This window comes from Phyllostomus hastatus, unplaced genomic scaffold (genome assembly GCF_019186645.2).
Source record: "Phyllostomus hastatus isolate PE091 unplaced genomic scaffold, TTU_PhHast_1.1 phas_scaffold_317, whole genome shotgun sequence".
Classification (NCBI taxonomy): Eukaryota; Metazoa; Chordata; class Mammalia; order Chiroptera; family Phyllostomidae; genus Phyllostomus; species Phyllostomus hastatus.
The window spans coordinates 10,336,147-10,360,204 of NW_025334023.1; the positions used below are offsets into that span (position 1 = coordinate 10,336,147).

Here is a 24,058-nt window from a genome sequence, read left to right on the forward strand (position 1 = left end):
AGAATGGTTGATGTAATTATTGGTATTCTTCGGTTTAGTCCTACTGTTTTCTTTCTTTATTCCTTCTGGTTTTTGTTTCTACATTCTTTCCTTTATTTGGGGGGAATATTTTTAGTGTTATTTTTAGTGTTAATGGCTTTTCTGATACATCTCTCTCTCTCTCTCTTTGTTTTGTTTATTTTATTTTTACTGGTTCCTTTAAGAATTACGATATACATACCTAACCTTGCGAAGTCTACCAAAATTTCATTTAGCAGTCCCTATTATACAGATCTGGTAGTAACACATGCCCTTAATTTTATTTCAGGTGAAAATTTCCTTGTTACAACTTCGTTCCTGAAGGATACTTTCACTGGATACAGAATTATGGTTTATAAGATATTTTTTCCATTTTTTTAGCACTTTAAAAATGTTGTTATCTGGTCTTGATGGCTTCTGATAAGAATTCAATAATCATTCAAACCTTAACCCTCCTGGAAGCAACATGTCATTTTTCTCTAAATGTTTTCAAAACTTTATATTTAAGTTTTAGCTTTTTGTCCATAAATTTTCTAGGGTTGTTTTCATTGAGTTTATTTTTGGGGGATTTACCAGGCATTTTGAATCTATAAATGTATGCATCTTGTGAAAGTTAGGAAGTATTCAGCCATTATATCATAATTTTTTTCTGCTTCAATATCTTTCTCCCCTTTTAGAGGATATCCAAATATTCATGCATTAGACTTTTGATATCCTATAGGTCTCTGAGATTCTGTCCAATGCTTTCAATCTCTTCTTTTTTATTATTTCACTACTATATCTATTTTGCTTTTGAGTCCACCCAGTAGCTCTTTATTTCAGATATTAAATATTTAGTTCTACAATTTTCTTTGTGTTCTGTTTTGTTTTTATTTCTGGTGGAGATTTCTAATCTTCTGATTCACTATGTGTGTGTGTGTGTTTTGTTTTTGACCTCATGGGACATAGTGTTGCTTTAAAGTCTTTGATAATTCTAATATATATTTTGATGATGAATTCTTTGCTTTATTTATTTATTTTGAGATGGGTTACATGATTTTGGTTCTTCACATGTCAAGTAATTTTGAATTGTATCTGAGACTCTGTGGACTACTGCAATCTTCTTCAGAATGTTGATATTTTTGTATTAGCAGCCAGTCAGCAAGTGAGCTTTGGAACCTGAGTCATGTCTTGCCTCCTATGGGTGATTGTTCACATTTTAATTCTATTTGTTTGTTTGTTTGTTTGTTTATTATCCTCACCTGAGGACATTTTCACTTGCTTCTTAGAGAGGGGGGGAGGGGAAAGGAGAGAGAAAAACATTAATGGGAGAGAAGCATCAATTGGTTGCCCCCTATACACCCAGGAATGGGGATCATATGGACCTGGATCAGGGGTCACATGCACCCATGTCCAGACCGGGATGAACTGGTAACCCAGGTACATGCTCTGACCAGAAATCAATCCCACAAACTTTTGGCTTTGGGCCTCACTCCAGTGGTTCAAATCTCCATGTAGTTATCTAGGTCTGTGCTGTGTTGGTTTGAGTCTGTCTTGGGCATGTTTGTTCAGACTTTAGGCTAAGGTTTGCCACTTAACATTCTGTTTCCCCCTATACACAAGACAGGAAAGTCTTCATTCTTGGATATGGAATCAGTCAACATCAGAGCCTTCAAAACAATAGCTAGCTGGGGCCCTAATTAGTTTCCATCAACCTACCCCAACATTTACACTGTTCTGCCTCTGTCTCTGTCTCAGCCCCCCTATTTTTTACTTTTATGTGTGAGATTGAGAGGACCCAAGGTTTCTTTGTATGTTGTTGCCACTTTCCCTACCTAGTATTTTCACTATATAAATACTTACTTTTCTAATTATAAAGGTAATTCATCTAGAAAATATTTGAAATGTATAAAGGAAATAAAATTAATCATTAATCTGACAAGTTGGAGAGAAAATGTTTGATGAAAGGTTACATTTCCCTAACTATCCTCTTCTCTCTCTCCCCATCCTCCCATACGAAGACTGTATATGAGTCCCTGTGTTACACTTTCTCATGCTATTATGTTTATTTTCTGTCTAGAATTCACCACAATTCCAGTTTAATTTTTGGGTGATTATTGATTTAACATCTGTCTCTTGCATTAGACTGTAAGTCTTGTCACTAGGAAGGTGCCTTGTCTATTTTTTTCATCACTTATATTATCTCCAAAACCTGGTATTTAGCAGCTGCACAATAAATAACTGAGAAATAAATATGCTGAGATCATTAAGTAGAATATGGTTTTCTAAATATGATAGAGCTGAAAGAAATGTAATCCTTCCTAATAAAATAGAGAAGAAAGATAAACTGTAAGAAATACCACATATGAAATTGTTCTCAGGTCTATCATTATGTTTGCCCAACTGTAGTATGTACTAATCCCTGGTACTTCATTTACTTATCCATCAAACATGGACTCACTACACTGCAACTCAAGCAGGAGAGAGAGACAAAGCAAACTAGGTGACAAGCATCATTAAGGAAATACTATGATAAAAGCAAAGGAAATAACTAAGAGTAACCACCCAAAAGGATATTACTGGGTTTTTTTGTCTACCAGATGATGAATGGGAAGTTTTCTGCAATTTTCTGGGTTTTACCAGGTGAAAAACAAATAGTAAAATTAGTTTTTTAATGACCTTTTTCATTTCAGCTCTCAAATTTTCCATTAATTCTAATTTTCTATACATACTCATTTGATCCACTAGAGGACAGTAAACTCTAAAGACAGTGTAACCAACCTTCCTTTAAAAATAAAGCAATTTGTTCTTCTACAATTACTACACAGCACAAAGAAAGAAGGAGCTACCATTCTTCACAACAGCATTGAATGGGACTGGAGAGCATTATGCTAAGTGAAATAAGACAGGAGGTGAAAGACAAATACCATATGATCTCTCCTATAAGTGGAACCTAATCAAAAAAAACAAACAAGCAAGCAAAACATAACCAGAGACATTGAAATAAAGAACAAACTGACAGTAACCAGAGTGGGGGGGAGGGGATAAAAGGGGAAAAAGGGGAAAGGTCATCAAGGAACATATATAAAGGACACATGGACAAAGCCAAAGGGGGGTAGGATCAAAGGTGGGAAGTAGGGGTGGGTGGGGCTGCAGAGAGTAAAAAAAAGAAAAGAAAAATTAATCTCCAAATATTTCTGCTTGGATGTTTTTCATTTATTGGTAAATTGTCTGCCCAATTAGATGGTGAACATTTAAGGACAGGAAATGTCTTATTTTTAAAATTTCCCCACAACACTTGGCACAGTGTCCTAGTCATCCTACAGGTTTAATCCTTTCCATAAAGTTTTAATTTGATGACAGTTTTGTGAAAACTATGATTTGATGAATGCCAATATAGTTTGATACAACATAAAATTGTATTTTAGAGCTCTAAATAAGATAATCTTCGCTCATATCACCACAATTAAGAAAATAAATTGGAAATGAGGATGAAAAGTAAATAATAATTAAAATAAATTTCAAAAAAGTACTATATATGAAACTACTCTGCACACTCCAGTGCATATACACATATAACATTATTTCATGACATGGTAAAATGGTGTTTTATATTTAATGGTATATGGCAAGGCTGACAAAAGAGAAAATCAGGGAGAAAGTAGCTGAAGTTTTGGATTGTCAAGTTTTGAGCTGGATAATGGGAATATAAAAAGATGGTCATTCTAAGAGCTTACTCTAGTTCCAAAAAAAAGTTATTAAACACATTAACTGTACTTTGGTAAATGATAAATTAAAAAGTAGGGTTGCTTAACCTGGGAAAGCTTTCTGGAGAAGACCCCTGAAAAGAAGTTTAAAGAAGAATAAGCATTAGCCATAAGAGAGTGAGAGAATAAGCATTAGCCATAAGAGAGTGCAAGAACTTTGTAGACAGAAGGAAGAGTGGAAAAAGGCAAAGAAATGTGAAACACTGTGGTAGGGGGATATTTAGGGGTGGGGGAGGGAACAAGGAACACAACTCGGATTACTTTGGTGCATTCTCTAACATAAATTACTAGCACATAAAGAACCAGGAGGAGAGACTCGAGAAAAGGCATTAGGAAGAATAAAACCAAATGGAATAGAAGAGACAAAGAAAACATGGGAAGTCTATGTACAGTAGTATAAGATGTGGGGAAAAAGAAAAGCCATTCTTTTTCTTAATAGAGAAAAGCTTTTTGAAGGGGCTTTCAATGAAAAAAAGAAAAATCCTATTATATAGAATATACCTACCCTGTTATAAAATTTTTCTTAAATTGCCTGATTCTGCTTATAGTTTTTCATTTATTCACTGACTATTCATAAAGAACTGACTACATGCTAAGCACTGGGGGTACAGTCGAGCACAGGATAGACCAGGGCCCTATCTTCATGAGACTGTCAGGCCAGTGTGGGAAGAACAAGCAAAAATAAGTAAGCAAGGGCATATGCAGGGTGTATGCATGCTCCTCATTGCTTATATCACGAGCATGGTTAGTACCATGAGGAAATAAAATGGGTGATGTATATCACAGACACTAAGAGGTCCATCTGAGATAAAGTGGGGCTCTCTGAAGCAGGTGACGTTAGAGTTAAAAACTGAAAGATGAGAATGAACCAACTATTTGAAGAACTAAGGGAAGAGCCTGGTAGACACAGAGAAAGGAAGCTCCAAAGCCTGAGAAGGGAAATCATTTGGTGCATTTGAGGTTTGAAGTTCAGTGATCAAGGTGAGGTCAAGTACTAGGAGCTAAATGACCCAGGGCCTCATAGGCCATTGTTAGGGATTGAGGCTTTATTGTAATAGCAGGATTTTAAGCAGGTAAGAGATTTTCAGGAGGGAGCTTTGCCCTGTTTTATGTCCCCCAGCTCACAGGTAGTACCATCGTGTTACACTCCTACCCTAAACTGGATTAGAAGGGGTGCAGAGGGCAGGTGCTTTTTCCTGTGACCCTTCTTTCTGCCTGTGTCTTGATTCTCTGTCACCTTCTCTACCTTGTCCTTAGAGATTGCCATGTGGCCTAAGGTGCAAACTGAACCTAGGACTACATACCTGCATTTGGTACAACCTTACTAATCTTATATATTTAAGGATCTGAAAATAAGGATAACAACAAAGACTTAGGCAGTAAGAGCTCTTTTCTGTGCTCCCTTTACTAATGTAACACAATGATTTATATAAATCTGTTTATCTTTCATCTTCATAACTTTTCATCTTATTGTTTAGGTGGCAAGATTTTAGTTTAACAGAAATGTCATTGTGATTGATGGACAGGGTTAGTATCTCTTCCAAGATCTCCCTTCCATCGTCATGTTTCTAAGTTTCTCAATATCTTGTGGACACCTGTGCCTGAAAGTTTCTATGATGATTTTTAAGCTGTGACTTCTATTTTGTCAAAATTCAAGGGTGCCAATCTCAGAAACAGTTCCACTCAGGTTCAGAAACTTAAAACTTTTGCCATGAGTGTGCAAATGGGAACATATTGATAGAGTTTTATCTTGAACATGTATAATACATTTATTCTATACTATATTTAATCTAATCAGTTTTTAAATGTTGGTAAACAGAACAACATTTAAAACTTTTTAAAGTATAAAAGAGGAGAACATTGCTATTCTGTGGTTTTACTTCTCTGATATGTTTTATACAAGCATCTTTTTAAAGCATTTTGAACTCTCCTTTTATCATATAACATTTTGCTTTCTCTGTTTGCAAAATATGAATTGTCTTTAAAACTGTAAAAAATTTGTGCACTGAGATCCAATAAAGTTAATTTTTCAGCTAAAAAAAGACCATTTTCCACCAACTTAGGTTCTTTTAAAAAAAATCCTGAAAGTTCAGTTCTCTCCTATTAATGGTAGAAACAGGTTCTGTGTAGGTTTTCTTATAAAGATGTGAAAGAAGCTAAATGATGCTTTTCCTGAATTATTAAGATGGAGTATTTGTTCAGAGATGGTAGGTTTGTTTGAACTATTTTAAATTGTATTTTCTTTGTATTAATACTTTTACTTAAGCATGAAGAGAAAATTGCTTTTCCAGTATATGGACATTCACTACCACGGACATCTGTCGGCTTTGCAGTGGAGGTGAAGGAGCTGTGCCCCTCCAGCTAAGGACTGGCCATCACCAGTGACTGTTCTGCTGTTCTGTTTTGCAGGCCTCCGTGTGAGCACATGAATAGGAGAAGAAAATTTCTTCTTGCCTCGGTTCTCGCTCTCCATAATTCAAGTTTCATCTACCCTTCATGTCAAAAGTGCTTCTCTCGGATAATCCTAGTCTCCAAAAGGTACAAGTAAAGCCTGTAAGCATGAGAGAGGAAATGCGAGTGAGCTGCAAGCCTGTGCAGGAAGCAGAAATCCCCCACTTTGATTTCCCCACTGCCACAGCACCGCAAGTTTGTGGCTGAGGAATCCCGTATTCCAGCCTTGACAGGAGACTTGAGAGACACCGAAGAGCAAAAAGACTGCTGCCTAAAGTTTTTCTTTGGTTTCCTATTTGATGAGCTTCACTCTTTTCTTTTTTTAACCTCCAGGACTTGGAGCAGTGGCGGTTTTCACATTACATTCAGCAGAGCCTTAGGTCTCCGTGCTTCTGGAGGGAGGTGGGGACCGGAGAGGGAGCAGTGGATAGTGCTGGCAAGCAGGATGGGCTCTGGGCCCCACCGTAGTTGGAACGAGGGCTCCATTCTCATCCTTGTATTAGGGTTTCATGATTTCATTTCAAAGGTTCTATGATGTATATAAAGATACAGACACATAGACATACAAGTATGAGAAATACATATGTATAGAAATTTTTGTTGTCATTCATGTGTATCATATTCACATATATAAGTATGTATATACCTATACATGCACATAAATGTGACTACATTGATCTTTTCATATGAAGAATCAATTAATGTTATTTTTATAATGTGTGTGTGTACTCTCCCAAAAATTATGAACAAGGGAGGAAACATATTTTTCCACATAAGCTATCCCCCCAGCCCAAACACATGTGATTTGCCCTTCTAAGTTACTCAGTGGGAGCCATTGTTTCTTTAGTCTAGAAATCTGTCTTTGATACTCAGTACTTTCTTTGCCCAACTTAAAATGTGACTCAGAGCTCAGAAACTCTCTGCCCATCCTCTCTCCTATCCTTACTCCCTGCAAAGACCCAAAATGTCGTGTCATTTACATAAACAAGTCAAACTGAGTTTTGCATACATCAGTCACAGTTTTCTCCATTTGAAGGAAGTGGTATGTAAAGTCTTGAAGCTATCTGTTTAATTTATTAATTTAGGAGAAAAGAAGGAGGAGAAGTGAGAGAGCAAGAGACAACATTAATTTTTGTTCTTTCAATTATTTGTGCCTTTGTTAATTGAGTCTTACTTGTGCCCTGACTGGAATCAAACCCTCAACCTTTTGGTTTACAGGACAATGTTTCATCCAACTGAGTTACACCAACCAAGGAAAAAAGTATTTTTATTACGTTGTATATATTCAATTTAATATGAGACTATAAATTTGGAAGAAATGTTATTTGATTATCTAGACTAGGATTCTTAACCTGCGGTCTGTGGATACTCTACAGATGTGTATGAATCTGCCAGTCCCCAAAATATGTAACGCATCGAGTGTTCTGGTTATGTGTGCGTTTTTCTGGGGAAGAGTCCATTGCTGTCATCAGACTTTCAGAGAGTTTCAAGACCAAGGCAACACTAAGAATCACTAATCTCACCACTGCTCCTACTTCAGGAATATCTACAGCTACACTAGAAAAGTAAATGAATGAAACTTGCTGTTTTAAGTGGTATCACAAAAAAGCCAATTTCAGGTATAATTTTAGATCTTTTAGGGCTTTTTGAGATTAAAACCATCTTCATAACCCTAAGGAATTATCCCCCTTCTCACTCTCATTCTCTTGTGAATGCAGAGAGGGGTTTTCAAGAGACTGCGTGACACGTGACGCCACCACAGACTGAGCAGAAAGGGAAATAGGAGAATTACACTATCTTTATTAAACCAAACATTACAGAGATTTGCAAATGTGAAACAATGCCACTCTTCTTGCTAATTTTTGGGGGGGACACATTTATTTATAAAACTATGTTCTTTCTGTTAATCAAGAAATTGGTCTGTTACTTTTAATGAATTAACAAATACTTTTTAGATTTATTAATTATAAATTCTCTTTCATTTGATTTCTTATAGCCAGTTTAAAACATAAGTAGAGGGACTTCCGGCAAGATGGAGGCATAGGTGGATGCACCGTACCTCCACGCTCAACCAAGATTAGAACAACAACAATTTAGAGGCAGAATAAAACCCAGAACTGATAGAGAATTTATCTGAATGGAAGTCGGACAGCCAAGAAGTTGAAGTAGGCCCATTCATCCAGACCGGTAGGAGGGGTGAAGAGGAACAGCCGGGCGCAGGTCGGGGCAAGCAGAGAACAGGGAGAACTGGGCGCATAATGCAACCCGGAGCGCATAAGGCATCTGGGACGCACAAGATCGCGGAGGGTGGACCCTGAGTACGCAAGTGGCAGCTGGCGGACCCAGTGAGGCAGCAATTGTGGACCAGGGCAGAGCGCGCAACCCAGGATCCCAGAAAAGGGACTGAGGTCTCAGGAGAAGGGAGCTACTGCCATTGTTCCCCCCTGCCCCCGCCCCCGCCCCGCCCTGCCCCCACATACAACATCACAATCTAGCGACTGGGGTGCCCAGCCCCGGTGAACACCTAAGGCTCCACCCCTCACCATAACAGGAGCCACCAGACCAAAAAAAAGAGAGAGAGAGAGACATGTCTCAAACAGAAGAACAGATCAATGCCCCAGGGCTCATCCTTTTGAGCAACCAAGAGATAGCCAATCTATCAGGTGCACAGTTCAAAACACTGGTGATCAGGAAGCTCCAGAATTGGTTGATTTTGGGCACAAATTAGATGAAAAAATGCAGGTTACCATAAAAGAGATGAAGGAAGATGCACGGAGAACCAATAGTGATGAAAAGGAAGCTGGGACTCGAAACAATAGAGTGGACCAGAAGGAAGAAAAAAACAACCAAACAGGAAAGAATGGAGAAATGAAAATTCAGAAAAATGAGGAGAAGCTTAGGAACCTCCAGGACATCTTTAAACATTCCAACATCCAAATTATAGGGGTACCAGAAGGGGAAGAGGAAAAGTAAAGATTGAACATGTATTTGAACAAATAATAAAGGAGAACTTCCCCATTCTGGCAAAGGAAATTGACTCCCAGGAAGTCCAGGAAACTCAGAGAGTCCCAAAGAAGTTGGACCCAAGAAGAAACACACCAAGGCACATCATAATTACATTAACCAAAGTAAAAATGAAGGAGAGAATCTTAGAAGCAGCAAGAGACAAGGGAACAGTCACCTACAAAGGAGTTCCCATCAGACTGTCAGCTGATTTCTCCAAAGAGACCTTACAGGCAAGAAGGGGCTGGAAAGAAGTATTCCAAGTCATGAAAAACAAGGACCTATATCCCAGATTACTCTATCCAGCAAAACTTTCATTTAGAATGGAAGGGCAGATAAAGTGCTTCTCAGATAAGGTCAAGTTAAAGGAGTTCATCATCACCAAGCCCTTATTTTAGGAAATGTTAAAGGGACTTATCTAAGAAAAGAAGATAAAGAAAAACCATGTATAGTAAAAGGACAGCAAACTCACAATTATTAATAACCACACCTAAAGCAAAACCAAAAGAAACTAAGCAAACAACTAGAATAGGAACAGAACCACAGAAATGGAGATCAATGGAGAGTTAGCAACAGAGGGGTGGGAGGAGGAGAGAGGGGAAAAAGGTACAGAGAATACGTAGCATAGATTGTAGGTTGAAAATAGATAGGGGGAGGGTAAGAATAGTATGGGAAATGTAGAAGCTAAAGAACTTATAAGTATGACACATGGACATGACTAAAGGGGGGGATATGGGTGGGAGAGGGTGTACAGGGTGGAGGGGAGTGAAGGGGGGAAATGAGACAACTGTAATAGTATAATCAATAAAATATATTTAAAAAAAGAGGTGAAGGTCAATAAGATAAAATCCTTGTTAGGAGGATGGATAAATAAAGAATTTTATGGAAAACAGTTGGCAATATAAGAAAAAAAACATAAGTAGATATTACTCATAAACAAAAGCTTTACGGCTTTCTCCATAATTTTTAAGCACATAGAGTTTAAAAATTGCTATTTTGTAAAAATAACCTTTTGGAAATAAGCATGTTCCTAGAAGTTAAATCAGAGAATTATAATTTGAATGTGTAGTCTCTATCCTTGCTTCCCAAAGTGTGGTCAGGGGAGCAACTGCATCCATATCACCTGGGAGCTTGTTAGGAATGCAGGGTCTTGGGCATTGACCCAGACTTAATGAATCAGAATCTTCATTTTAACAAGATCCCAGGTGATTAGTATGCATATCAAAGTTCAAGCTCTGAATCTTAAAAGCAGCAAGACAAAAGGAAAGAGTTACCTACAAAGGAGTTCCCATTAGATTATCAGCTGATTTCTCAAAAAAAAAAACAAAACTTGCAGGCAAGAAGGGGCTGGAAAGAAGTATTCCCAGTCATAAGGCAAGGACCTACATCCAAGATTACTCTATCCAACAAAGCTATCATTTAGAATGGAAGGGCAGATAAAGAGCTTCCCAGATAAGGTCAAATTAAAGGAGTTCATGATCACCAAGCCCTTATTATATGAAATGTTAAGGACTTATCTAAGAAAAAGAAGATAAAAAATATGAACAGTAAAATGACAACAAACTCACAGCTATTGACAAGTGAACCCAAAAACAAAAACAAACACAAACTAAGCAAACAACTAGAACAGAAACAGAATCACAGAAATGGAGATCACATGGAGGGCTATCAGTGGGGGAATGGGAGGAGGAGATAGTGGGAAAAGGTACAGAGAATAAGTACATAAATGGTAGGGAGAAAATAGACAGGGGGAGGTTAAGAGTAGTATAGGAAATGTAGAAACCAAAGAACTTATATGTATGACCCATGGAAATGAACTAAGGGGTTGGAGGGAATAAGGGGAGGAGGGGGTATGCAGGGCAGAGTGGAATAAAGGGGGAAAATGGGACAACTGTAAAAGCATAATCAATAAAATATATTTTTTAAAAAAGTTCAAGCTCTGATGTGTATTACTCCATACTAACATTTATTTACTTCAGTCCAGACTTAATACCAAAGGGTTAAAAATAACATACAAGTAAATATTTTTATTATACATGTATTATATAAAACTACATATAATTTAAGGTTTTTATGCATTCATGTTAGTAAACCTAGTTTCTGTTAGGCTACTATTGATACTTTATTTGCAACATAGGTCATTATTAACTAGACTGTCCTTATAGTTATCATAAGACAGCATACAAGAAAAATCTCCAGGCTAGAAATCCAAACCCTTGGATTTGGGTCATAAAATTCACTAACTTATTCACCTTGGGCAAAAATCCATCCTAATTGCCCCATATGTAAATAGAAATAAAGGCCTTGTTTACTTATCAGAATGAAATAATGTATGTTGCAAATGTTTAACACTGCAAAATGCTGATGCCTATTAACTAGTCTAAGATTTGTTAAGAATTTTACATTAGACTGAAAGCTTTATTGATACATAACTTTTAAAGAAGTTATATTTAAAGCCAAACTACAGCACAAACTCCAGCAGATTTGAGTAAGAGTATATGAATGGATTGGCACAGATCCATCCTCATTGTAGCAGATATAATAATAATTAGTTCAGCTCTAATGATCAATCAATAACCCTGTTTTTAACTGAATTTACGGGGTGACATTTGTTCACAAAACCATGCATGTTTCAAGTGTCCAACTGAAGAAACATCATCTGCACACTGCATCGTGCGTCCATTGCCTCAGTGAGCCTCCTTCCATCCCCATTTCCCCACACACACAGACACGCACTTTGCCCACCTCCACCTAGCCCCCACCCACCTCCGGCTGTCACCACACTGTTGTCTGTGTCTTTTTTTAAGTTTAGTCTTAATTGTACTTTTTCATGTTACCTTTCAGTGCCCTTATAACTCCCACTCCCCAGCAATTACCACACTGTTGTCCATGTCCATGAGTCCTTTTTCTTTTTTCTCAATCCCTCCTTGAAGGATGAACCTTTGTTTTAAAAAAGTCTCCTTGGTCACTATGTGTAGGGGACCAGTTTGTTTTGGTCTGGCAAATGTGACTCAGCTCTGTATGGAAAACCTACAGAAGCGAGGTGGTGGGCAGGAGCCAGACCCTCAAACCAGGTTTTCCCATGGGAACCAGGCCTAGAAAAATGCATACAGACTGTTATGGCTTGCTCTTGCTAAAACTCTCTCACACTGGTCTGAAACAGTAGATGTTTATTGTCTATCTTCAAGGTAATTTCCAAAGCCTGTGTGAGTTTTCCCAAGGACGGAGCTAATCAGCTAGCCACCTTTTCCTTCTGCATTTGTTATTTTCATTTCCTTGATTGTACCTAAAATGTAGACAACAATATTCTATGCAATAGATAATAAATTCTTCTTTGATGTAGGACCTGAGAAAAACAATAAAAGCCTGTCCAGGCAAGGGTCAGTGCACTTTCCTCTTTAGGGAGTGGCCATGCTGTCCTTTTTTCTCCACAGAATTGCTGTAGCCTGTGCAGTTGTTGTCTTCAGTCACAACACTCAGACTCTGCTGGTCAGAATCTGCCACAGCTACAGAGTTTAGGCTTCCCCTAGTGGCTATCTAGCAGCAACCAAATTTTTTACAAGTACATTTATTTTCTATTTGCATTTTGCCACTCTTTTTTAAATTAGATCGGCAATTTTGTACTGGTGTACCACAAGAATTTTTAAAACATGCAATTCCTGACTATTTAGTCACGAGTACTAACCTCTTTTCCCCTAGGTTGTCAAGTGGAAAAATGACAATAACCAACAAAATAGACATCTGATGTGAATGAATCAAAATAACACCTATGTTTTTGTCAGGTTGGAAAAAATATATAATTTTTGGTGTGTCACAGAATTTTAGTAATTACTTTATGTGTGCCATGAGATGAAAAAGGTTGAAAATTACTGAGCTGGCCATTAGCCACAAAAAGAAAAACAAAGTCCTACGATCAACCATTAACATAGGGAGTTTTAATTGGTCAGGCTGCTAAATTAAGAATATGAGTTATAAGATAGTATTGCAAACAACTCCAAAGGAGAAAAACAGTAGTGGTGACAATGATCATCAAAATATTTACAATAGTTATAAGAGAAAAGCAAATGAACACTAATTGGCAAGATCAGCAACAGACCTTCCCTTTACTTCCTTTTACTTTGTATCCTTTTATCCTTCTTCAACCTAAATTTTACAGATGAGGAAATCAAGGTTTAAGGGATTTAGTAACTATCCCAAGACAGGACATTTAGTATATGACAATAGAGTTACACTTGGTAGGTAGTTTTTGACCAGAAAGACATTGGTCGTAACTACACATTGCCTTAAAAACAAGTTAAATAAGAAGTTTTGTACGTAACTTTTTGTAATCTGATAAATTATTAGCAAAACCAATGAATTAGAGAAAGTAAAGTTACTCTTATAATGGTGAGAAAAATGTAACTGGGTACTCTGTACACTTTTTATTAACTGTTTCAAGATTATTCATTACTTTTTAATAGAAGATAGACATTAATTTTCAGATCTTCTGTTGGTATGGTGTTTACTTCATTATATTAAGTTTCCACATCTCCCCAACCCCAGACTATATAGTGTGCTTCACTTTGCTCGTGATTTAACTACCCAGGAAAAACATAAAAACATCTCTGTCTTCCCACCAACACCGCCCCCCCACCACGCACACACAGTTTTCCTTCACTTTTCTGTCAGTTGGCACTACTCATTAAAGTCAGGAAAGGTAGCTACTATGAACCAATAAATTCAGAAGAGATTCATCTGAAATTGTTTAAGAAGAATGTAAGTTGTGCAGGAACACTTGTACACAAAATATTACTTTGAATTTTTACTTTTCCAAATTTGTTTTTCATCACATGAAAACAAATTCAGTGAACATTTCTATATATTTTTTCCTTCTACTTTTCCAGGTCTAATTGTCCAAAATGTGGTTCTACTGGTGTCTAAAATATAGTTCTATTGTAAATACCAGTTAAAGATATAAACTTTCTATAAAAATTGCAGAATCAAACAAATTACTTGCTATTACTGTTTTGGAAGCTGCTTAGATGTATTTTTGAGTCTTGCAGACACTGATTTGCACTGGTAAGATCATAAAGCATTTTTTTCCTAGCTACTCCTTTGGTATATTAATAGGATTTGAAGATATGTGTTTTTAAGGTAATATGTATTTAGTAAAAAGATGACCACTAAACTATCAATTCCTTCACCAATTCCTTCAAAAGATAAAAAATCAAGAAATAGATGTTTATTTCTGGTATATGTATTGTGATAATGTTAAACTGGGCTCTTTTTATTCAGACCAACTAAGCTGTAATTAGAATATTAAATTGCAAAGCTCTAATCCAAGTTAGAGAACATAGAATGAGAGAGTAAAATTGTTTCAAACTGAAGGATTACCCAAATTGAGGTTAATACTCAAGTGGCTGAAGTCCCTTGAGGCAGAAGCTGTCTGTGGGAGCATTTGCACATCAGAAGTTGAAATTCGGTCCCTTTTCTCAGTTGCCTGACCACTTCACCTGCATGATTTGCCCTGCCAGGATGACGGCCTGAGAATGCAAGGATATGTCTAGGCACCTGAAGCTCTTTCTCCCCTTCAATCTTCTCTCCTCCTCCCGCAGTCCTTGACAGAAGAAATGTCTGTCTCCTTCCTGTGCAGAGCAAACTCATTTGACCAAAGGGACAGCAGGGGCACCAGGGCCACGATTGCCAGGGAAGAGGGAAGACTCCCCTCTGCTTTGAGGAGAAGGGCTAGAGATCCCACCACTGCTTCCACTGCTACTTTTAGAAAAATTGCTGGGCCTGATGGCTAGGCAGGCATCCACTCAATTTATAATTGATCAGTTGCTTTTGTCTCTCTAGCAGTGGGAAACTAGAGGGAAGAAATGCCTAAATGTGTAACTCAAAAGGTTCATGCTGCATTTTCAAACTAATTGTTCTTATCTTCTGACTTTATGGCAAGTTAAAATTTCAAAGTTTATCTCTTCACATGTTTTCTTTTCTTTCTAATAGATACATCCAGAATCCTAATGAAATCCCAGAAACATTGGATAAATGATTCAACTCAGAACCTATTAACCAAAGGAGTTGAAACTTGCTTTGTTGGACAGAGCTTTATATTTGGAGCGATGGTAATGGAGACCAGCTTTCTTTTTTGTATTCTGTTGACATTTCATTTTAACGAAATCATATGAATTCTCTAAAATGTTTCTAGGAGTCATAACTGTGGGAGCCTGTAAGTACTTCAGACTATAAAAACAGGCTGTAGGTGAGCTATTAAAACAAAAAAACAGGCTGTAGGTGAGCTATTAAAACACCATGTGTGACAACTTCTTTCAAAAGTCAGAAGAGCCAAGTCTAAATGTTTTCAGAGCTTTAAAACTCTAAATTTATATAAATTCAGAAGTGTTGGATATTTGTTTATCTGCATATTGATATCTCTAAGAATAGGTTCGAAAGTGTGGTCTTAAATAATTATAAAAGTTAAGAAGAACATACTGACTCCTAAGTCATAATTGTTTTCTGTCTCATCTTTACTAGCAGGAACAGATAGAAATTTTATCCACATTGGAATCAGGATTTTTAAAACAGGAACAGAGCACTCTGTAACTGAACAATAAAGAAAGACCCACAGGGAAGGTGAAGCCAAGAGCTAAAGAATTTTTTAAAAAATACTAAATGGTTCTTTCTTTTCTTTTTTAAACAGGAAAGAACACTCCCTTAAGCACTCAGAGTTTATGGAAACTGTAGATTCAAGAGGGCAGAGGAGAAAGAGGAAACTACATAACCTCCTCCAGGACCAATCTGGAATTACAACTAAATTGTAGAGAAATCATCCTGAATAACCACTGAACACTAGCCTTATAACCACGGGCAGAAGAAAACACTTCACCACAACAAGACTAGTAGGGAGTGTAGAGGTGGTGCAAGAGGGCTGCCTGGACTCCCATGGTGGCAGCTGTGGTTCCAGAGAGATGTTTCAGTAGCCAGGAAGTTCCCTCTGAGATGTGTGGGGTCTAAACCTCAAGCTTGGCTCCCAAGACTACAGCACCAGAGCCAGAAAGGAACCCAGATATCTTCCAGCTCTGAAAAACAGTAGGGTTTCTGTCTGCCAGGGACAGATGGTTGGAGACGCAGAGAGCCTGTTAAACAGCAACTGTAAATAATTTCATTTGTAGCCACTTACCCCAGGCTCAGACAGAGGGAGGACAGAGTGACAAAAGACACTTGAGAAGAGTCTGAGGTTGGTGGCTCTGATGAGAGAACTAAAGAAACAGCTGCCAGGATCCCTGTGCCGAATCATCCCCCATACTGCAGAAGCTGTTGTTCTAAGGCAGAGCAAACCTCTCCAAATAAAAACAGTTTCAAGGGAAGAAATAGCACCACCTGCAGGAATTACTCTGTAATGCCCCATGGTTCTTAGCTGAGCTACTGATTATAGCTTGAGGCAATATCATTGATTAGTTTAACAACAAAGGCGGAACTCGGACATTTCAATTGACTCTCCCTTAGGCCCAATGCTAATAAAAGCTGACCTTGGAGTGCAACCTGGATCTTTCCGCACACAACCAGGCCCAGCAGAGGGAGCCACATGCTGTGGATCATTGATAGCTCCAAACAGGTTGACCAGGGCAGGTCACAAGCAGTTTCTGACAAAGGTCTACACCAGAGTCTTTGCAGATCTACCTAATTTATACAAACAAATTCAAGGAAGCAGCCAAAATGGGAAAACAAAGAAACAGACCTGAATGGAAGAACAAGAGAGTTATCCAGAAGAACTAGATGAAACAGAGAAAAGCAATTTATCAGGTAAAGTGTTTAGAGTAATGATTATATGGATACTCAACAGCATAAAAAAATCTAGAAACCATAAAAAACAACTAGTCAGAACTAAAGCATGCAATATCTGAAATAAATAATACACTGGAAGGAATAAACAGTAGGTCAGATGAAGCAGAGGATCGAATCACTGATTTGGAAAACAAGGTAAAAAAAAATGTCCAGGCAGAGCAGCAAAAAGAATTTTAAAAAATAAGGAAAGCTTAAGAAACATTTTGGACATGAACCATAACAACATCCTCCTCACAGTAATACTGGAAGAAGAAGAAACCAAGCAACGGATTGACAACTTACTTGAAGAAATATAAGCAAAAACTTCCTTAATCTAGTGAAGGAAAAAGACTCACAAGTCCAGGAAGCTCAGAGAATCCTAAACAAGTTGAACCCAAAGAGGCCTACACTGAGACACATCATAATTAAAATGACAAGGCTTAAAGAGAAGGAGAGAATCCTAAAAGCCACAAGAGAAAAGCAGGTAGTTACCTACAAGGGAGTACCAATTAGACTATCATCTGATTTCTTAACAGACACGTTTTAGACAAGAAGGGAATGGCGTGAAATATTCAAGGTGATGAAAAGGAAGGACCTACAACCAAGACTACTTTACCCAGCAAGACTGTCATTGAAAATCGAAAGAGAAATAAGGAGTTTTCCAGACCAGATAAAGCTAAAGGAGTTTGTTAACAACAAGCCAGTACTGCAGCAAATGTTAAAGGGCTTCTTTTATTAAGAAAAAGAGAGGAAAACTGTCTAACAGTAAAAGGGTACTAAATGTGTATCTATCTGTAATCACCTTAAATGTAAATGACATAAAGACATAGGGTAGCTGAATGGATAAGAAAACAAGATCCATTTATATGCTGCCTCCAAGAGACCTGTCTCAGATTGAAAGATACACACAGACTAAAAATAATGGGATGGAAAAAGATATTTCATGCAAACAGAAAAGAAAAAAACCCTGAGGTAACAGTACTCATATCTGAAAAAATAGACTTTAAAACCAAGGCTACGGTAAGAGACAAGGAAGGGCACTACATAATGATAAAGGGAACAATCCAACAAGAGGATATAACCCTAGGAAACATTTATGCACCCAAAATAGAGCACCTAAATATATAAAGCAAATCTTGATGGACTTAAACAGAGAGACTGACAGAATTACAGTCATAGTTGGGGATTTTAGCACCCCTTTGACTTCAATGGACAGATCTTTTACACAGAAAATCAGCAAGAAGACAGTGGCCTTAAAGGACACAATACATCAAGTGGATTCAATTAATATCTTCAAGCATTTCATCACAAAGCAGCAGAATACACATACTTTTCAAGTGCACATAGAACGTTTTTTAGGTTAGGCCACATGTTAGGACATAAAATAAGTCTCAATAAATTTAAGAAGATTGAAATCATCTCAAGCATCTTCTCTGACCACAGCGCTATGAAACTAGAAATCAAGCAAAAGTAGAACACTGAAAAACACACAAAAAATGGGAATTAAATAACTTATTATTAAACAATGAATGGGTCAACAATGACACCAATGAAGAAATCAAAAGATACCTTGAAACAAATGAAAATGAGGGCCCAACAATCCAAAATATGGGGGATACTTGGAAAGCAATCCTAAAAGGGAAATTCATAGCATTACAGGCTTATCTCAAGAAACAGGAAAAAGCTCAAACAAACAATTAACTACATACTTAAAGGAACTTGTAAAATAATAAACAAACACAAACTGAGTAGAAGGAAGGAACTAATAAAGATCAGAGCAGAAATAAATTAAAGAGTCTAAAAAATGATACAAAAGATCAATGGATCCAAGAGCTGGTTCTTTGAAAAGATAAACAAGATCAATCAATCTTTAACCAGACTCATCAAGGAAAAAGAAAGAGGACCCAACAAAATAAAATCAGAAATTAAAGAGGAGAAATAACAACTGACACCAAAGAAATACAAAAGATAGTAAAAAATATTATGAACAACTATATGCCAAAAAATTGGACAACCTGGATGAAATGGATAAATGCATAGAAACATACAGTCTTCCAAAACTAAATCAGGAAGAACCAGAGAATCTGACCAGACAGATTACACCTAATAAAATTGAAGCAGTCATCAAAAAAACCCCAACAAACAAAAGCCCTGGATTGATGGCTTCACAAGTGAATTCTACCAAACATTCTGGGAAGAACATTTCTCCTTCTCAAACCATTGCAAAAAATTCAAGAGGAGGAAGGGTTCCAAGCTCATTTTATGAGGCTAGCATTATCCTAATTCCAAAACTAGGTAAAAACACTACAAAGAAATAAAATTATAGGCCAATATCCCTGCTGAACATAGATGCTAAAATCCTCAACAATATATTAGCAAACAAAATACAGCATTCCATCAAAAAGATCATACACCATGATCAAGTGGGATTTATTCTGGGAATGTAATGTTGTTACAATGTTCACAAATCATAAGTGTAATTCACCACATAGACAAAATGAAAGATAAAAACCACATGATCATATCAATAGACACAGAAGCAGACTCAGAGCGAGAGCAGGATGAGAACTAGTGGGGCGGGGTAAGTTTAGGAGGTAGAGGGATTGAGCAAAAAGGAAAAAGGACTCATGGACATGGACAACAGTGTGGGGATTGCTGTGAGGAGGGGAGTATAAGGGGACGAAATGGTAATGGAAAAAATACAGTAAAGATTATATTATAAATATTAACCATGAGTTTAAAAACTATTAATGAATTATGGAAGGTAAAAAGAAGTATAATAGCTACCAGCTATTGAGCAACTACTATCTGCTAAGCACTGCAGTTTTCCATCCATTATTGAAAATACAATAATTCTACATTTTTTCATTTTTATTTTAGAAATGAGAAAACTGAGGTTTAGTAAGGTTGAATAAGTTGTCCAAAGTCACAACACTAGTAAATGTCAGAACCAAGATTTGAATACAAGTCTCTTTCCTCCAAGGTTTACTCCTCTTACTTATACTACTGTGCCTATGACACTAGAGGAATTAAAATTATTTTAAAGATTTTATTTATTATTTATTTTTTAGAGAGGGGAAGGGAGGGAGAAAAAGAAAGAGAAACATCAGTGCAAGAGAGAAACATTGATTGGTTGTCTATCCCACACACCCTGTTTGGGAGCCAAACCTGCAAATCAGACATGTGCCCTCACCAGGAATTGAACCCTGGTGACCCTTTCTTTGTGAGATGACTCACAACCAATTGAGCCACACCAGTCAGAGCTGAAATTATTTTAAATCTCTGTTTCATATTCTAGTCAAAGAAAGATTATTTTATTCTCTTTAAAATTTACTTACTTTTTTCAAAGAATTTTGAAAACCAACATGGGCAAGGTTCAGATTCCAGGAACTCCTTAGAACAGTGCCCTGACAACAGGAGAGACATTAAAGAGCTAGTAGCTTGCCAGATGGTCCTACCAGACCCGGGTGTTGCAGGCTTCACGGTCATGGACTATTTCTGGCAGCTTTTGCGGCATTCTGATTTCAAGAAACTTCACGGTGGCTCCCAGACACCTAGTAGCCACTCAAGTAGTGATCTCAGCAGCACATGTGGCCCTGACAGCAGTTCTTGTTCTTTTGAGTCTAATGGCAAAGACAATTTTTTAATATCCTGGCAGCCATCACTTGAACTCACTTCCATTGTTTCACAGCCAACAGAGGATGCTAACTTTTCAGCTTCAGGTCAAAGCAAGGTTGTTGACACTCTTCACCAGAACAGAGAATACATTTCCGTGGCAGAGGACACTGGTTCCAGTGGTTGCCGTAAAGCTATTCAGTGTTCATGGAGTCTTGTTTCCTATATGGATCAAAAGAGTACAGCGCAAAAGCTGGGTGAAGAACTTGACCTACAAGCTAATCAACCAAATGCAGTTCACAGCAGTCAGCATGATATTGCAGTTACTGGCTCTAATTTATTCCCCTTGAAAATGCAAAAGCCTCATGAGCCAAGAAATACAAAATCCTTCTACAGTGCAGTAGGAATGGAAAACAGGTATTCCCTGCATGAACTAACATGTCACCAGCATCAAGATGTCAATACCCTGCTGAGCCTTCAGGAAAGACATACATGTTGTCCACCTTTATCACTCAGACCTGAAGAGATAGCTGGTGGCTCCCCAGATGACGACCCCAAGATCTGGGATGATCTGCCATTCTCTGAAAGCTTAAACAAGTTTCTGGCAGTTATTGAAAGTGAGACTGCTGTACCCCAGACAGATGCCAGCGGTAGGAAGTGTTGTCTAGACAATGGCATCAATAAATTATGTGCAGACCACAGCAGTTTATCTGTGACTCCCCAGAGAACTACGGGACCCTTGCATACCCCACCCATAGGATCATCGCAAGCAAAGGTCGAAACAAACTCTGGCAACAATAACTTGTTTTCCAACTCTGAAACAAATCCAACTCCTAGTGTTCAAAAAGAGTCAAAGCCACATAACCCAGCAGAGGCTATCTCTATAAGTAGAAGTGGAAGGGATAGTTTTGAATGTTTTCTACCAAACGCCTGTCTCTTAGCCCTGTTTCCATCTTCGAAAGGTTTAGGAATGACATCTACTTTTCAGAAGTCTACCAGAACTCCACCACATACAGCTGCAATTTCAGTCACATGCAGTACTTCAGGGAGTGGCCATTCTTGTCTCAGCATCACATGATTTGATAGACTTTAATTCTCCATTCTCCTGCTCCAATGTAGACTGTTTATCACAAGGCCTGCTACACACTCTTGTTGTGACTCTTCCCATAGCCATTATCCAGGGAATTCTCTTTTGCTTCTCTTACATGATACATTCCCTGTTATTTGAACCCCCCCCCCCCCGCCACCTTTTTTCTCCTTTCTTCATTATCCAGTGGGTCTGGAAGCATTTCTATATTAAAACAACCCATGAATTCTTGGTAAACAATGAAAAAAATGACCCACACCAAACCACATTATTATGAATTCTCTGAATATCAAGGAATAAATATAAGATTACAGGGAGAAATAAATGTCATACAAAGAAAAAGCAAATCAGAATAACATCACACCTCTCAATAACAACACTAGAACTTGAAAAATAATGGAGCAATGTGCTTAAAAGTCTGAAAGAAAATTATTTCCTACTGAGAATTCTATATCAAATCCAGTATCAGTCAAACTTGAGGATAGAATACCAATATTTTTAAATATAAGACTCCTTAAGAATAGCTTCTCAAGACACTTTCTCAGTGAACCACTGAACAGTGTGCTCCATGACTGCACTGGGAGGACTGAGAAAGGGCAGAAGGCAGCACCCCACGGGAGGAAAAGGTGTAAGTGCTCTGCAAGTAACAGAGTGTTCAGGGCAAGTGGTGTTTTGAGGGGTGGCACTTATGAAAGACAAAAGGGAGAGAAAGGGGAAGTGGACAAGGAAAGCCTTCAGAGTACAATGCAAATCTAAGACCTGTGAAAGGACAGAGGAAGCCAAATCCAGCAGGGAACTCCTCAGTTTTGTAGATCTAACAAAAGTCTCTACAAGCCTGTAGGGGACACCAGAGCAAAAATGACTCAATAAAGGAATTCTACAACTAGGCAGAAATATTTAGGCCTTTGCATCACTACCTAGCCTGGAAGAGATGGTGTCACTTTAAGAAGAGTGTGACCTCAACTTGGAGGAGGAGGGTAACCTGAACAAGATAATGCCTGAAGACCACCAGCTCACCACACTCATGGTAGCTGGGTGAAGAGTCTTTCTTGAAGAGGAATCAGAACACTGCAACTCTGTGTCTGTCACATAAGATTAGTTTCAAACATGTAGGTAAAAATAGAAGAAATAGTTTTAAAATGTTTAAAGTGAGAGTCAGAAATAGAGATAATGAGGAAGAAAATTATAATATGCCACTATTTTTCTTTGTAAACTATGTATGTATTTGTTAATAGCAAAATTTTAATTTAAAAAGTCCTATAGGAGTATTTTCACTTCACAATTCTCTATTTGTAATAGGAATCACAACACTGTAAGAACAGTGTAACAACAATGTCAAGTGTATTTCTCAAGTGCCTTATCTTAGCAACATATTCAGTATCCTGAATAACCAGGACTAATCTGTTTAGAGATAAAATATCAAGATTGTTTTATGTTGAGAATAAAATAACAGGATTTTTAGGAATAGAACTGTGGTAAAAGCAATTTGATTACCTAATTCAATTTTTTTTCTTTTAAGTTATGATTCACACATATCCCAAAAAGAAGTTAAAGTCACATTACTGAAATTTATTTTAAAGCTGTATCAACATGCTGCATTGAAGCACCAAAAAGTACTCTGGGGAGTAAATGCAGCCAAAAGCAGACTTAGAAATGCATTCACAACCAACTCACAAATTACAATATTCAAGTGTGTTATGCTTATAAAATTAATACCTGATAGGACTTAGAAATCTTTATAATTGAGCTATTGGTCACATAAAACCAGATGGATGGATGGATAGATAGATAGATAGATAGATAGGAAGACAGATGGAGAGAGAGATCCTAAAGTGAGTACTTTCTGGCATTGTTTCAGCTACTTACTGTTACCACAATGAGCCCAACTCTATTTTTATTTCCTTCATGTGTTAGTTATCCTTGTCTGGGTGCCTCATAATTGCAAGATGGCTGATTCAATTCCAGACATTTCATCCCTATTCCAAAAGGACAAAGGGCCTTTTCCTCAGGATGCTTTGATTTCATACAGAGAAAAAAAAGCTGTCCCGAGAGGAAAAAAGTCTCATGACCAAAACTAGGTTATATGTTTACCCTTACCCCACTTACTAATCAGGGGGAAGGACATTACCATCATTTGTTGAGACCAATCATAATTTACCCCCTGGAGCTGGGCAGGTATCTGCCCTTGCTGAGTTGGGGGGAACCCTGCCCCAAACCTAAACAGATCAGTGTTCAATTTGTAGGAAGAAGTGGGAAGGATGGCTGTTGGGCATATAAAGAACAAGAGGTTTTGTTATATTCAAATATCCAGAACTGTCTAACAGAACCACCAAAC

The 24,058-nt window shown here is 37.6% G+C and overlaps 1 pseudogene; it reads left to right on the forward strand.

Moving 5' to 3' along the window:
* The first annotated feature begins 6,189 nt into the window (after positions 1 to 6,189).
* On the forward strand, positions 6,190 to 21,714 carry LOC123805352 (annotated as a pseudogene).
* Positions 21,715 to 24,058: the final 2,344 nt, after the last annotated feature.